The sequence below is a fragment of the Ovis canadensis genome, chromosome 2, assembly GCF_042477335.2.
Source record: "Ovis canadensis isolate MfBH-ARS-UI-01 breed Bighorn chromosome 2, ARS-UI_OviCan_v2, whole genome shotgun sequence".
NCBI classification, from domain to species: domain Eukaryota; kingdom Metazoa; phylum Chordata; class Mammalia; order Artiodactyla; family Bovidae; genus Ovis; species Ovis canadensis.
Genome location: NC_091246.1, coordinates 140,755,474 through 140,771,998, shown reverse-complemented (window position 1 = coordinate 140,771,998; position 16,525 = coordinate 140,755,474). Strand labels below are relative to the sequence as shown.

General features: G+C 45.5%; 1 protein-coding gene across 1 annotated transcript in view; it reads right to left on the bottom strand.

The window, feature by feature from the left end:
- Nucleotides 1–16,234, bottom strand: part of WIPF1 (WAS/WASL interacting protein family member 1) — a 111,299-nt gene extending 95,065 nt beyond the window's left edge. The window contains exon 1 of the mRNA XM_069577149.1: nt 15,999–16,234. The gene's annotated coding sequence lies outside the window, so the exon portion shown is untranslated. The remainder of the gene's footprint in view (nt 1–15,998) is intronic.
- Nucleotides 16,235–16,525: the final 291 nt, after the last annotated feature.

Below are 16,525 nucleotides of genomic sequence, written 5' to 3'. Positions count from 1 at the left end.
TCATGAATTTCCAAAAGGCATGATGGAGACAACGCTTCTCTGTTTCATAACATCTGTAGTCTTAGATGGGATCACTGATAGACAGGGCAAGAGAAGACTGGGGCTAGAGAATCCACTTCCATTACGGTTTCACTTATCTCTGTTGCAAGGCTGGGAAAGCTAAAGGGTGGGCTCACCAAGGCTTATATCTGGCCTTTCTAGCATCTAGCTGGACTTCTTACTTGGTGGCTCAAGCCTCCAAAAGCAAGTGTTCCCAATAAGGCCAAAGTACAGCCTTTTATGATCTAACCTTGAAAGTCACATGGGACAACTCTGTCTTACTCTCTTAGTCAAAGAAGTACAATCCCCTTTCCCCACCAGAGTCAAAGGAAAGGACACAGATGTATCTCTCACTGGAAGAAGCATCAACATACCTGTAGCCATGATTTCAATATCTACAATGAGTCCAGTTTCCTGTGACTGGTGCAACAACATTTGGGACTTGAACTTTTATTCATCAGCAAGTGTGTTTTCAGAATTAAAACCACAAATGATTGCAATTATATTTCTAAATAATCAGTTTCTCGATTGTAATATAATGCCAACTTGGGTGTTCAGTTCTGTCAGTTCAGTCGCTCAGTTGTATCCGACTCTTTGCAATCCCATGAATTGTAGCACACCAGGCCTCCCTGTCCATCACCATCTCCCGGAGTTCACCCAAACTCATGTCCATCGAGTCGGTGATGCCATCCAGCCATCTTATCCTCTGTCATCCCCTTTCCCTCCTGCCCCCAATCCCTCCCAGCATCAGAGTCTTTTCCAATGAGTCAACTCTTCGCATGAGGTGGCCAAAGTACTGGAGTTTCAGCTTTAGCTTCATTCCTTCCAATGAACACCCAGGACTGATCCCCTTTAGGATGGAATGGTTGGATCTCCTTGCAGTCCAAGGGACTCTCAAGAGTCTTCTCCAACACCACAATTCAAAAGCATCAATTCTTCGGCACTCAGCTTTCTTCACAGTCCAATTCTCACATCCATACATGACCAGTGGAAAAACCATAGCCTTGACGAGACGGACCTTTGTTGGCAAAGTAATGTCTCTGCTTTTCAATATGCTGTCTAGGTTGGTCATAACTTTCCTTCCAAAGAGTAAGCATCTTTTAATTTCATGGCAGCAATCACAATCTGCAGTGATTTTGGAGCCCCCCAAAATAAAGTCTGACACTGTTTCCACTCTTTCCCCATCTATTTCTATGAAGTGATGGGACTAGATGACATGATCTTCATTTTCTGAATGTTGAGTTTTAAGCCAACTTTTTCACTCTCCACTTTCACTTTCACAAGAGGCTTTTTAGTTCCTCTTTACTTTCTGCTATAAGCGTGGTGTCATCTGCATATCTGAGGTTATTGATATTTCTCCCCGCAATCTTGATTCCAGCTTGTGCTTCTTCCAGACCAGCATTTCTCATGATGTACTCTGCATATAAGGTAAATAAGCAGGGTGACAATATACAGCCTTGACGTACTCCTTTTCCTATTTGGAACCAGTCTGTTGTTCCATGTCCAGTTCTAACTGTTGCTTCCTGACCTGCATATAGGCTTCTCAAGAGGCAGGTCAGGTGGTCTGGTATGCCCATCTCTTTCAGAATTTTCCACAGTTCATTGTGATCCACACAGTCAAAGGCTTTGGCATAGTCAATAAAGCAGAAATAGATGTTTTTCTGGAACTCTTGCTTTTTTGCTGACCCAGCAGATGTTGGCAATTTGATCTCTGGTTCCTCTGCCTTTTCTAAATCCAGCTCTAACATCTGGAAGTTCACGGTTCATGTATTGCTAAAGCCTGGCTTGGAGAATTTTGAGCATTACTTTACCAGCGTGTGAGATGGGTGCAACTGTGCGGTAGTTTGAGCATTTTTTGGCATTGCCTTTCTTTGGGATTGGAATGAAAACTGACCTTTTCCAGTCCTGAAGCCACTGCTGAGTTTTCCAAATTTGCTGGCATATTGAGTACAGCACTTTCACAGCATCATCTTTCAGGATTTGAAATAGCTCAACTGGAATTCCATCACCTCCACTAGCTTTGTTCGTAGTGATGCTTTCTAAGGCCCACTTGACTTCACATTCCAGGATGTCTAGCTCTAGGGAAGGGATCACACCATCATGATTATCTGGGTCATGAAGATCTTTTTTGTACAGTTCTTCTCTGTATTCTTGCCACCTCTTCTTAATATCTTCTGCTTCTGTTAGGTCCATACCATTTCTGTCCTTTATTGAGCCCATCTTTGCACGAAATGTTCTCTTGGTATCTCTAATTTTCTTGAAGAGATCTCTAGTCTTTCCCATTCTGTTGTTTTCATCTATTTCTCTGCATTGATTGCTGAGGAAGGCTTTCTTATTTCTCCTTGCTATTCTTTGGAACTCTGCATTCTGATGCTTATATCTTTCCTTTTCTCCTTTGCTTTTTGCTTCTCTTCTTTTCACAGCTATTTGTAAGGCTTCCCCAGACAGCCATTTTGCTTTTTTGCATTTTTTTTCCATGGGGATGGTCCTGATCCCTGACCCCTGTACCATGTCAAGAACCTCCGTCCACAGTTCATCAGGCACTCTACCTATCAGATCTAGTCCCTTAAATCTATTTCTCACTGGTGTTAGGTAAATATTAATTTGGAATAGCAACAAAGTATTATTGGAATAATAACAATGAATAACAACAGGCAGATTTGTTGGCTTGTTTTGCCTTTAATTTTATAAAAATTATTCAGTTGGATCAAAAACATTTTCCCCTATTTCCATAAAGGTTTTATAGCAATCAGATGACCCAAGTTATATCAGAACACTTATGGAAACTAAGTTAAAACCAATTTAACTTTATAGAACTAACTTTTCAGCTTGAGGTGGCAAGTCTAAATTTCTATCCGAGCAGGCAGAGAAGTAAACGCCGACGGTAATACTGCAGACTGGGGTTAACTGGAGCACATGTCCTTAAGACATCTGAGTTCAATTGTTTTAGAAAATACTGCACTTTTCAGAAATGGCTCTTAGACCACAACTTATGATCTTTGATTCAGATTAGGTGCAGATATTTGTTAAGTTTACAGTTTTTTGTCCTGGTTCTATTGGTCTATTTCACACTCCTCTGAGACTGGAAAACAAACACTCAATACACAATTCGCTAGTTAATAATAAACACGTATTGAGCATTTAGCATGTTGCAGACACTGAGCTAAGCTATTGACATTTGTATCTCATTTAATGTGCCACAGTCCTTTGGGGGTATTACTGAACCCATTTTACAAATAGAGAAATTAAGCTTCAGGGAGGTTAATTAACCAGACAAAGGTGAAACAGCTTGTGAGTAGCAGAGGGGGGTTCACACCCAGATGGGGTTTGATCCTAATACCTCTGCTCTCAGGCACTGCATGGTATAATATGGTGCTTTTGGTGAATGTGGCTCCCCTAAACCATAGATGAGTGGTACATGAGAAGGGGGATGTGTAAACACTTGGTTAACACTTCTTTGGCTAGAAGCCATCCAGTTACACTAATTTGGGGATGGAAATGGAAGTTTACCACTCAGAATCCTGTAAGACTGTGTAAAGGTCACTGTACTCCAGCACCCAGACCACATCTCTCTGGACACCTGGAAAGAGATCTGAAGTCTCAGGCTTCTAGAAGATGGACAGTGCCTCCACCACTGATCAGCCTGATAGAATACAATCCACTAGCAAGGCACAACTCACGTATTTATCAAATGAGCACAAGATACAGGATCAAGGAAATCAGCACTTCTGTGCTTAACACCATCTCCTGGCAGATCGTCACTTGATTTTCCCTTTAAAAAAAAGAATCCTCCTCTATTTCCTTGAAGAGAAAATTCAGAGAGTTCTCATACATCAAACAAATGACAGAGGCAGTTTTTAATCATTTAAATTATTTATCCTTCATTGTTTAATGCTTTATACCACTCCCCCATGCATAATTTACTACACCATTTGTGTTTATTAAAAATTGATCACAAGTACATGCTCTCTTCCCATCCTCTCAGGCTACAGATATTTCTCTGTCAGATCACTTGAGAATAGACAACAATTTTTTTTTTTAATTGACTCTAATGGTTTGTATGCAGGTCCTTTTCTAAAATTCCTTTTCTTCCACAAAAGGACTAGACGTTACCTTTATGAATTAATACTCGTTTCCCTTTTTATATAACGAGAATGTTTACCTGAAGACCCACCGAGGCTTTCAGGAAAAAGGTTTATGTTGCTTTTCTAACTTTTAGAATACAGATGTGAAAAGGACGCATGAAGGAACAGGATTCTAAAGTCTTCTGTGACAGAGGTCACAGCTGTGGAGCCGTCTGTTTCTCTTTGCTTTTTCTATTCTGTTCTGTATTTCCTCCACAAATGACTAATTTTCCTTGCCTTAACTGGAGAGGTTTTTTTCTCTTCTCCTTTTCCAATTTCATCCCCAATCCCCTTGCCTTTGCACTTCTCAACTCATGATTTGTATTGTTCCCAGCAAGTCACCCACCCCACTCCAGTACTCTTGCCTGGAAAATCCCATCGACGGAGAAGCCTGGTGGGCTGCAGTCCATGGGGTCGCTGAGAGTTGGACACAACTGAGTGACTTCACTTTCATGCATTGGAGAAGGAAATGGCAACCCACTCCAGTGTTCTTGCCTGGAGAATCCCAGGGACAGTGGAGCCTAACAGGCTACCGTCTATGGGATCACACAGAGTCGGACATGACTGAAGCGACTTAGCAGCAGCAGCAGCAGCAAGTCACCAACTGTAAATCCTCTAACTCCCCATCACCAGTGTTTCCAACCCACTGCCCTAAGAATGAAATGTTCAAGAAGGTGACATCCTTGGACACTCCTGCCTCACACCTGGTCATTCCCCATAGGAGGACAAGAGAGAAGCAGAAAGCAATGAGGAGGGTGAGAGGTGGGGAGGAAGGAAGAAGAAGCAAGGTTCTCACAATGTATTAGTCTGAAAAAGGTTCGCAGTGGACTAAACCCCAAAGTAATCAAACTTGGTACATTCCAGCTGGCTCTCCTTGGTTCTTCCAGCCCACCCCAATGGGATCCAGCCCTGTCCCTCTTCCAGGGATCCCTGCTGAAGCAGATGGCTGGCCACCCAAGCCAAAAACCTAAAGGTAACCCTCACCTCTGCCCTTTCATTCACTCCTATAACCAATGAACCAGTTACCCAGACTTGTAGATTCTCCTTTTCAGTATCCCTGGAGTCATCCCCTGAGCCATCCACCACTCTCCCCCGCCTGGCCCCAGAAGTTTCTTGAGGTCTCTAGGCCCAGGTCCTTCCATTCTCAGCATGATGTAGCTATGATCTCTCTGAAAGGCAGATCTGCTTACAGTTCTCTTCCTATCACAACTAAAGCCAAGTCTAACCCTAATATGGCTTATCAGGCTTTCAATATGTGATGAGGCTCCTGCTTAGCTCATGGGCCTTTTGTTTCACAAACCCTAGGTGTGACTCCTCCTCACCCCCACAAACACACCCAGGCAGCTCTACTCTCTACACCCCATTCTCCAGCCACACAGAACTTCTCCAGTTCACAGAGGAGCCATGTTTCCTCTTGTCTCCGGCCTGGGGAGTGCACCTCCAGTGAATGGTGTAGGAGGGCGCCTCCAGTGAATGGTGTAGGAGGGCGCCTCCAGTGAATGGTGCACGGAGGGCGCCTCCAGTGAATGGTATATGGAGTGTGCCTCCAGTGAATGGTGTATGGAGTGTGCCTCCAGTGAATTGTGGCCTCCAACGAAGCTTGGCTCCCGGTATTCACACCTTGTATTGTCCCCTCTTGGAACTGGGCTGTACTTGTGACTTGCTTTTTTTGAAAAAAGAAAGTGCAGAACCTACTAGTCATGGTCTGAGACTTAAGAAGGCCTGGAAGCTTCTGCTTTTGTGCTCCTAACTACCATGGAAAAGGTCCAGCAATCCTGCTGAAGAGGCCACATGGAAAGACCACATGAAGAGGCCCCTGGGAAAGTAAGAGGTCCTGACATTTCCTGGAGAAGAAAGCCCAGCTCAGTTCTGCCCCAGCTAACCTGCCATCTGAACGCAGCCCCCGTCTGACCATAAGCAAGAACAGCAGAAGAGCTGCCCAGGTGAGCCCAGCCAGACTGCAGAATTGCAAGCAATGAAATGATCGATGTTTTCAGCCACTAAGTTTCGGGGAGGTTTGTTACATACCGGGATATAACTGTAATAAACTCAATGTATAAATGAAAGGGAATACAAAATTATTTCACAGAATAAATTTGATGCAATGACCAAGTCAATATTTCCAACAGGCAGATCCAAAAACAAGAGCAGAATATTAAAAGGATATAGAGGAACTCACACCACCAGCTTCCATTTAGAATATATCACAATTTTATTCTGTCATTTTCTTTGGTTTTAAAGACATTTTCCAAAGAAAAATTTTCCTACTTTATTTTTTTTAAGGATTCCAGGTCTGACATTAAAGCTAAGGAGTCCAACCAAGGCTGTGATGTGAACATTAAGACACAAATGGAAACTAGCATGTGGCCAACCCATCCTGCTCTTCCATTTTCTCTTACTTACCAGTAGTGTAGCTCCAAAGCTATGGATGAAGGCATGGAGATTGCTGTGTTCAGGGCAGACTAGAACATTGTGGGGGTTCCCAGCTTAGCTGGACTGAACATCAGTCCAATTTCAGCAACAGTTCAGCTCAGCGTGAAAAATCACCCAAAGAACAAAATGGCCAATTTTGACTCATAACTAAAATGATCACTAGAAATAAAACAGCTACCCATAACTTCAGCCCAGGCATCCAATCAATTACATACACACACATACTCACACACTATACTGATGCCCCATGGAGACAGCTGAGGCACTGTTACATAACCCAGGATATGGCTAGATTATTTTCAAAAGCTCTGTAGCTATGAAGAAAGAAGAGAAAGAGTGCTAACTTTGTAGCAGCTTGGTGGAACTTTGGATTGCTGCTTCTAATAATTACTGCTCTTTCAGAAAGAAAAAGGATCATTATATAAGAAATAGGATCTAAGCCAAGTATCTGTCTTTCATAAAAATCAAAAAGCAGAATGTCAAAAATATTTTCTAACAGTTTATACTGGACTGATGCTTTGATGTTTCTGAATGATCTCTTGTAGGTAAAATTATTGATGTATGTTTTGCAATGTATCACATCTTTCAAAACTATCTCCAATTAATAAATCTTACATGGTAGAGAATGAAGAAGTAGGTTTAAGAAAAATCTGGTGGCCTAAATGTCACATGTTTAGAAAGAGAAGGATCAGTTCTCAGTGATTGCAAAGCTGCAGATACTAAGCAGGAGAAACAGAACCTTAAGCATAAACACAAACCTTCAGCATTTATTAAATGTTCTGTCAGCTGATGAAACTGAGCATGAGCCCCTTTTAAACACTGCTGAGAGAGTGCAAAATCTAGACTTAAAAATGGGAACTATTTCCCACTCTCTTTTTTTTTTCCCTAGATAAGGGGGCTCAGTGAATAGATGCCACTTGGCTGCTCCCTGTGACTCAGCAACCCCAGAGAATGGAAAGCTTGTTCTCTAACTTTCCCTCTTCTGTGGAGTAACTTCTGGGGGGAGATAGACTTGTGCTTTGACTATGGAGAGAGGACAGGATACGCAGGCAGTGAAAATGAGCCAAGAACTCATTTTTACCTTCAGGGTAAGAGAAAAGGCTGGCTTAAGAGCAATAGACTTCCCTGGTGGCTCAGACAGTAAAGCATCTGCCGACAATGCGGGAGACCCAGGTTCGATCCCTGGGTTGGGAAGATCCTCTGGAGAAGGAAATGGCAACCTACTCCAGTACTCTGGCCTGGAAAATCCCACGGACGGAGAAGCGCGGTAGGCTACAGTCCATGGGCTTGCAAAGAGTCAGACACAACTGAGCCACTTCATTTTCCTTTCCTTAAGAGCAATAGGGTCTCTCAAGAGAAGGGACCTGGGAGATTGTCATGGGGAAGGCAGTCATCTCAGACACAAAGAAAGAAGGGGTACTATGCTTTGTAGTAGGGATGGAAACTCATTTTCCTTACGTGCCAGTTGCTAGGCTGGGCTTGTTCACGTGATTTTATTTACTAGGTAGTTAATAAGTGTTTATTGGTGGGTGGAAGAATGACGAAGACAGGCAAGTCATATCCAGAAAGGACACGTGAGTCTGTAAATGGTACAGGTGGGGCTGGGATTCAGCAGAGCAAAGTGGAAAAACAAGGTGGGGAGGGCCATAACTGAGCCTTGGAGGGTTAGGGGAGTGTGTGGATGGGGTGGGGAAGGAGGGAGTCAAATCTCCTAGCAAAGACTGTGTCCACACAGCTGACACAAGTCCCACGAATGTCTGATCAAATGACTTAGAACCACAGGTAAGCTTATTAAATGCAACACATTCATGTACAACAAAATTGTGCAGGATCCCATGAGCATTCTACATGCTTGCAAAGGGCCAAACAGTGTGAGGCACCTGGGAAAAGTGCAAGGTTGTTCAAACCATGTTCGGTGGGAGCTTGGGGTTCCATAGATCCCCTCACAGAACACCATGCAAGACACCAGAGAAGCTTCCCTTCTGCTTGAGAAAAATGAGTTCTCTGCTAAGAAAATGCAAACATACTGAAAACTACTGGTGCAGCACAAAGACTGTGTGTGCTGCACGTGGGATAAGGACCCCGGGGATGTAAATCTGAGTTGCAGCCCCACTACTACTAACCAGCTGAGTGTCTTCAGACAAGTCATTTTGTATCCTTGAGCCTCTGTTCCAACATCCAGAAAACTAAGGTGACACCTATCTTACACGGCCATTTGAGCATCTAATGGGATAAATTATGTCAAAACACTTGGCAATTATTTCGGAGACACAGGTTTTAGGAAACATAACATGTAAATTTTTTTTTTTTTAATAAATTTCTCAGTAAGTCAACAGGCACTTTCTATGGAGGTCATTTTCTGTCTCCTATATTTCTATCAAAAAAATCCACTGCTCTAGAAGGAAAAGAAAACAGTGCTCGCCACAACTTCACTGACGGCCCCAAAGCAGACAAGGTGATCTTACTCTCAAAATCTACCCTTGGGGTTTGGCTAATACGCTGGGAAAAGAGCTAAAAATGTCACATTCTATGTTCACGGCTTCAAACACTTTCACTTGCATAGGGAAGATTGACATGGGATCAGAGTTTTAGAACTAGAAAGGACTTCCAGATTATCAACCTCTATTTTACAGATTAGAAAACGGTGAGCCCGGGGTTGGAGGTGACTCATCCAGGGTCACAGGAGCAATGTTGGGACTTGACCTCATACCCAACACTGTTCCATCAAGAAGTCTGACTAATGGCAGGCTCCTGAAACCTGATTTCCCATCAGTAGTGTATCTGTGTAAGCTCAACTTCTCCATAATCCACTTGAACAGACTGCTCAGATGGCACGCCAAGTGGCGGCATTGCTGCTGTGGCCTGGGGGTAGGGTAAACCACTTCCTGGCTTGCCCAGGACAGTCCACATTTATGCCTGTTGTCCCAGCATAATTATTAACTGTACTCCCTTGCCTCTCCCAAGTATCTGGATTTGGATGGAGAATTATAAAGCGCTCTTTGTGCTTTTCTGGGAGGAAGAGGGGGACTCAGAGTAGAACTGCTCCTTGGAAGCTTGGTGTGGTGGTTTGGAACCAAAAGAGATGTGACAACTGTCTTCAAATATTGACAGGTCTGTCCTATGTTAATAAAATCAGACCACTCTGTGGCTGCAAGGGATAGATTATGGACCACCATGTGGAAACCACAGGGATGGGAATTCTTCAGTGTAAAGAAGTATATACTCTAAAGGGTCTCCAGAGCCAACCCGCCTGGGTCCAAATTCTGGTTCTACCATTTACTAGCTTTGTGACCTCAAGCAAGTTGTGCTTTAGTTTCTCCATCAGTAAAATAAGAATGAAAAAGAAAGCCAGGTCCATAGGAAGTGTTTCATAAACACTTGCTCCTACTATTATTACTGCCTGTTATTTGGCAGGTGGTGGACGTGCCCAGAGTGGAGGTTTTCACAGATGGACTCAGAAAGGACTGTGTGGGGCTCATCCTGGAGAGGAGTGAGCACCAGCTTAGCTGGTGTTGGAGATGCCACCTTAACTTGGTGAACTCAACAGGCCTGTTCATTGCTTGAAGTCAAGTGTGCCAGCAGGGAGCGACTGGTGAGGGCTGCACCCTGGGCTGGCCACTGCGGAAGAGGATGTCGTTCAGGACTGCCAGGTGGTGGGAAGGAACAGCCCTGCCCACTGCATGCAGCAGTAGAATGCAGTGATTTAAGAGCACGGGGCTATCAGGCCATCCACTGTGAACCTGGGCTCAACCACACATGCTAGCTGGGACTCTGGAAAAGTTACTTAACCTCTCTGCGCCTCAGTTTCCTCCACTGTACAATGGGGATGGCAACAGAGCCAATCTCAGAGGAGTGAGTGTGATACATTTTAAGCCCGACACAAAGCAAGTACCTAACAGATGTTGCTGCTGCCACAGTGCTGCTGGCCACTGAGGCTGACAGCTGGAGAGCAGCTGAAAGAGGGGGGACTGAAGGCAGGAGGGGTGGCAAGTCTGTCCAGGGTCTCACAGCCTGTGAGCACCTCGCTCTCTTCTCTGCCCAGCGCTCAGTCCGGCTCAGGGCAGACTGACTCACCCATCCTCTGAATCCCCAGGCATGGCTGGTCAGTTGGTCCTGGGACTGCCTGAAGTCGGGCACAGACACGGTGAGGGTGGGGGGGCAGTGCACAGAGCAGGGCCAGAGTGCAATGGGCAAAACTGAGGGCACCCTATCCAACAAGTGGGGTGAGTCAGGATGTCAAGCCAGGAGCTCCAAGGCAGGTGGAGATGGGATGGAAGCAAGAATGATTTTACTGAAACACACATCAGGTGGTATCACTCCCTGGGCTAAAACCATATGAGATTCGAGCCTTTAGAGTACCTGGCTGGGCCTGCGTCTCTGACTTCCTCCTCCCCCCTCTCCTCACAGCTCTCTTTCTTTCCCTGGGACCTGTCTAGCTCGTCCTCACCTCAGGGCCTTTGCACTTAGCCTTGCCTGACGCATGCTTCTCCCCAGATACTCAGTCTGGCTCCTTGTCATGCATATCTCAACTCTCATAAAGTTCCCTGAACAGCTGTACCTCAGGGAGCGTTCCTACCATTCCATCCCATCAATCTGTCAGCCTCTTCCATAACCCCTATCACTACTAATTAATCTAAGTATTAATTAATTACTGAAGCATTCACTAGTCTATCTAAGTAGTTGCTTGTTTGCTGTTTCTCCCTTCTAGAACACACATTCCACAGGGACCCTGCCTTCAGCAAGCTTCAACAGTGAGTACAAATGAGAACAAATGCTTGGTGAGTGATGAGATGAAGCAAAAAACAGGCTGCAGAGGAGTGAGGAGGTTTGGGGGTGACCGACCTGGAGGGGGGTTCAACTGTATTGATCAGTGGGAGCCTGGGGTGTGGGTGGGTGTGGCTGCAGCTGCATTAAAGATAAGAGGCCACCCTAGGTGGGGAAGGAGTCCCTGGAAAGAAAGGACAAGTGAACTGAATGGTCTTCGTCTTCTCAGCAGAGCAGGAGGTGGCATCACCCTGGCTGGCACAGGGCACCTTCCTGGCCCCAAGCTAACACTGTACACGGGGGTGGCAGGAACAAGCCTATGCTCAGAACTCTTCTCCTGGAACGTGGTTTCAGACTTTTAGCACCTGGTGGACAGGAGGTGGGTCAGCTGAAGTTCTCTGAATAGTGCTGAAGAGAATCTAGCACCTACAGAGATGGGCTTAAACATTCCTGATTATGGTTCTACAGAGAAGCAAAGTTTAGCTGCTTTAAAACAGGCAGGAAACTCCACAGGGTAGGAAATGTATGTGTGGAATTACAACCCTAGTTTCTGAGTGTCCTGAAACAGGGCGGCCAGGCATGTGAGGTTCCCAGAAGTGTTTCTTTCTTTATGTCATGCTTGATTTCTGACCCTCCACGGCAACAATCCCAGATGAAGTAAACCAGAGCCGTAAACATGCTCCCCCCTGAAGGGGAAAAAAGGGCTGCTCTGACAAGAAGGCTCCGTGCTTGGAGACCCAGCAAGAGCAACAAAAGAGAATGAGGTCCCCAAACGAGTTTCAGCATGCACCAGCCTATGTCTCGATTTTGAGAGTTTTTTTCCAAAAAAATTACCTGTGATAATTTTAGTGATAAAATTAGGAATTTAGTGATGAATTTAGGAAGTGATAACCTTAGACAGTTATGAGAACATTGATGCCACAGTTTTAACAAGCATTGGTAAATGTTCATAGAGCTTTAATTACTCAGATTTCATTTCTAGGAAGAATAACATTAATAGAATTAATATGCTTTACAGATTAATTTTTAAATGTTAACATTGATGGGGGATTAGGCAGTAGAGAAGTTAAGAGACAGACGGAAAGGGGAACAAAAAGCATTTCTCTATAAACATGTCCTTCTCAGTAACCTTCTTTCCCAAGAACTGAGGTTAAGGGTGGCGAGAAAGAAGGAGGAAATAAGGACCTTAGGACCATTTATGGGGACCAGGACCACAGATGAGGTTTTCTCAGTAAGGTCATGTTCTAGGAAAAGTCGCTCTCCTAACCGCTCCTAACCAAAATTTAGGAGTAAGTGTTTCGTGCCTCCAGTTTACAAGTGACAAGATCTACCACTCAACCGCTACCAAAACCCCCGAGGAGCTCAGAAGAGGAACGTCAGTAAAGGGTTGCTTGGCAGAGAAGGAACTAATAAAACATTTTCCCCTTCAAAGCACTTGGCTAATGTTTCCCAATTCAACTTCACAGAGAATCTTGAAAGCAGCCATTAATAGTCCTCATTTTAACAGACCGGAGAGAAAGATTACAATAAATGTGGGAACAAAACTCTGGAATTTGCACTCCTCCCCAGCCTCCAGCCAGAAGCTTGCAGGGGGAAAAGGCAGGGGCCTTCAGCCTCCAGGGAGAAGCAGTGAGCTCAGCCCTCTCTCGATCTTTATCAGGATTTTATCTGTGGAATGCCCCAAAGCCACTGGCACATCCCCAGACAGCACGGAAAGGCAAATGGCATGAGGGGATTTCAGATGCAAGAGTGCACGTTAAGAGAACGCACACAGGCTTTTTCTTTTCCCATTTTCCACCGCCGCGCTCCTCTGTTTCAGTTGAGCTCAGCAGCACAAGTGCCTTGGATCATCTAGAAATTGCTTCCATATGTGGGCACAGGAAAGAATGTACTCATTGGCTGCCTGAGAAGGAAGCTCCGGGCAGCCTCTCTTTCCTGCCAGAAAACGTTCCCTGGGCTGCGGACAGCCACGGGGTGTTTGAGCTGAGGGAGACCAGGGGGAGCATCTCCAACACCCCCACTCCTTAGCCCCCCAATTTGCCAATGAGGACACTGAGTGGGCCAGGGCCACATAGACGGGGACAGAGCTGGAGTTAGAACCTGGGGCTCCAGGCCCATCTTTCGTACTTTGAATGCTCTTGTGCATTTAGATTTGATCTTATCCCAAAATTAAAAATAGGTGTAAATAAAGGCTTTGCCTGCAATGCAGGAGACACAGGAGATGCGGGTCTGATCCCTGGGTCAGGAAGAACACAGGAGACTCGAATTTGATCCCTAGGTCAGGAAGATCCCTTGGAGGAGGAAATGGCAACCTACTCCATTATTCTTGCCTGAAAAAACCCACGGACAGAGTAGTCTGGCCGGCTACAGTCCAAAGGGTCACAAAGAGCTGGATACCACTGAGAGACTAGGCACACACAGGTGTAAATAACTACGCAAATTATCAAACCCAGACAGAGTTTGCAAGGTGGACCTGCCATCCTGCGAAGCCTTTCACACATCTAAGGTCCCAAGCCCGTATTCAAGCTCCTGAGCCAAAGGGGAAGCCGTTCTTTGTGACTGGATCCCAGTTCCCAGTCAACCCGCACTATTCTCTCTGGGGCTGGGCCATGGAAAACTTGAAAAAATGTCTAAGATGAACAGCAATCACCCTGAGGTTGAATTTGTCCACTACTTTCCAGGGTATCTCCTTAGTCCAAGCTCTTCAACTGAGGGGACCTCATTTGGAGGGAAATCATCCTATCCGAGTATTTTTCTCAGGTCACCTGTCATCCTTCCCTCCCTTCTCCTCACACCCCTGCTTCCCTGCCTACTCCCCACTCCCCCACCCTTCACCCCACAACTGCATGGAAGAAGGTCCTGTACCTAATTCAGTTAGCAGCTGGTGGCAGGTTGGGGTCCAGCCCGCCAGGTCTCGCTGGGCACTAACAGGAAGTCCAGCTCAGAGAGCACCAGGGAGCTCCTCTCACTCTGCTGTGGGACCCACACCAGGGTCTCCACAGCCCCTAAACGCTTCTGTCTTAACGCCCAGCTAGTCCAGAACTTCAAACACACACTCTATTTATGACCTGACACACAGTGGTCTGCAAGCACCTTCCTCTCTCCAGAAACCTACCACCCAGGACCCTGGGTGATTCAAGCCTCAGCTACATCCTCTTGAACTGCCCAACCCGAGTGGGTAAACTCAGCAGCTTCAGATGCTCAGGGGTGGAAAGTCAGAATGCACTCCTGCCTGTGGTCCCTGCTCAGCCAGGGCCAGTGACCCCTCACCACTGAGACGTCTCACCTCCAGGCTTGTCCCAAGGTCCACCTATGAGACAGACACTCAGATGTACAAGTCAGGCAGACAAATCACAGCATCTTAAAGGCTTGCCATGTGGAGAACCCAAAGCCCGGTGGGGTTCAGCAGTTCTGCTCTTTAATTTCAACTTTTGGGGGACTTTCTTAACTGTCCTATCCCTTGTGATGCTCGAGTGTGTTAAAGTGCCCTATGAAAATGTTTTCTTTATACTATCAAAGATAATTAGAATTATGACTAGTTTAATTGCAAATATTAATTAGCTAACATGGTCTTTATTGGGTTTCCCTGGTGACTCAGATGGTAAAGAATCTGCCTGCAATGCAGGAGACCTAGGTTCTATCCTTGGGTCAGGAAGATCCCTTGGAGAAGGGAATGGCAACCCACTCCAGTGAGGATGAGATGGTTGGATGGCATCACTGACTCGACGGACATGAGTTTGAGCAAGCTCAGGGAGTTGGTGATGGACAGGGAAGCTTGGCGTGCTGCAGTACACCGGGTCACAAAGAGTCGAACACGACTGAACGACTGAACTGAACTGATGGTCTTTATATCAAACATTATTGAATACTTATTCTATGTGAGACATAAAACTAGAGATATAACACTGAACATACTCTTGCCTGAAACATGGCTCCTGCTTTTAGGAAACTCAGAATGAAGGGGCTTTGGCTACCATGGAGAATCCAGTTTACACTTCCATTTTACTGCAAATCTGTTGGAGCGTGATGAGTGCACGCTCATTCAACTGTGAGCACCCTTGCATGATGAACAGGGTTTGTCTTATCTGTGCCAGGACAAGGCATCACGGACACTCAGTGTCCTCTGCACAAGCAGAAATAAAACTCCACTTCCTCTTCTTCCATCAACCATTGCCCCTCCCCCCTTCCCTGGTTCTCCAGCTCCAACACCACCTCACTAACACCCAGGGATCGGAAGAGCGAGGAAAACCTCTTCTAGGAGCACAAAGCCTGCGTTACTGCATCACCTTCTGCAGAGATCTGACCAGAGCAACAATGACAATTGGTTTCTACATGCCTGACACATTTTTGTTTAAATCAGTTATTTCTCAAACTGCAAGTTGCTGCCTATTCTCTGGCAGTCAAATCGATATTAAATCAATTTGCAATGAGCTGCTGCTCCTTTTTCTTAAAAAAATATAATAAAAATGTATTGCATTTGGTAAAGATGGGAATTGTTTCATGACACTTCTGTTTCTATTATCCATCTATCTATCTATACTAGATATCAAAGAAGAACGCATTTCTTACTGTGGGTTATAATCAAAAAAGGTTTCAAAACGCTAGTCTGGATAATGCTTCTTTATATGGAGTACTCACTGTTCACAGAGATTCCTTTTCCAATACTGCCAGATGCAGTCTTCCCTTCACATCTGATATTCAGGGATCAGGGCACTCCAAGCACGCTTCTTGTTGTTGTTTTTTAAACTCTAAATCACGTGTAGTCTCCAATTCCCAGACCCCAGAATCTACACAGTACGGGGTTCCTGCCTGTGGGCTCTGCACCAAGACCGAGTTTTGTCGTGCAGCTTTCGTGGCTTGGGTCCTTCTGAGGTGCCTCATGGGGGGGAAAGGAGGAACTCACTGGGCTGACTTACGTAACCGGGTCCATTACAGCACACCCTGCCCTCCAGTTCCTCCTGGCAAGCAGGCCATTGCTGGTTTCATGAGAGTTCCTGAGTTCACGCTGGAGCTGGGATGGTAAATTCAGGAGAAGGTGGGGCTGCTTATACCCGTGGGGGCTAGCCCACAGCAGTCCCCTCCGTACCTAGGACCAGACAGAAGGGGCCGGGAAGCCACCTTCCTACTCTGCATACCATCCAGGTGTAAGGAGGGGTGAGGAGCAA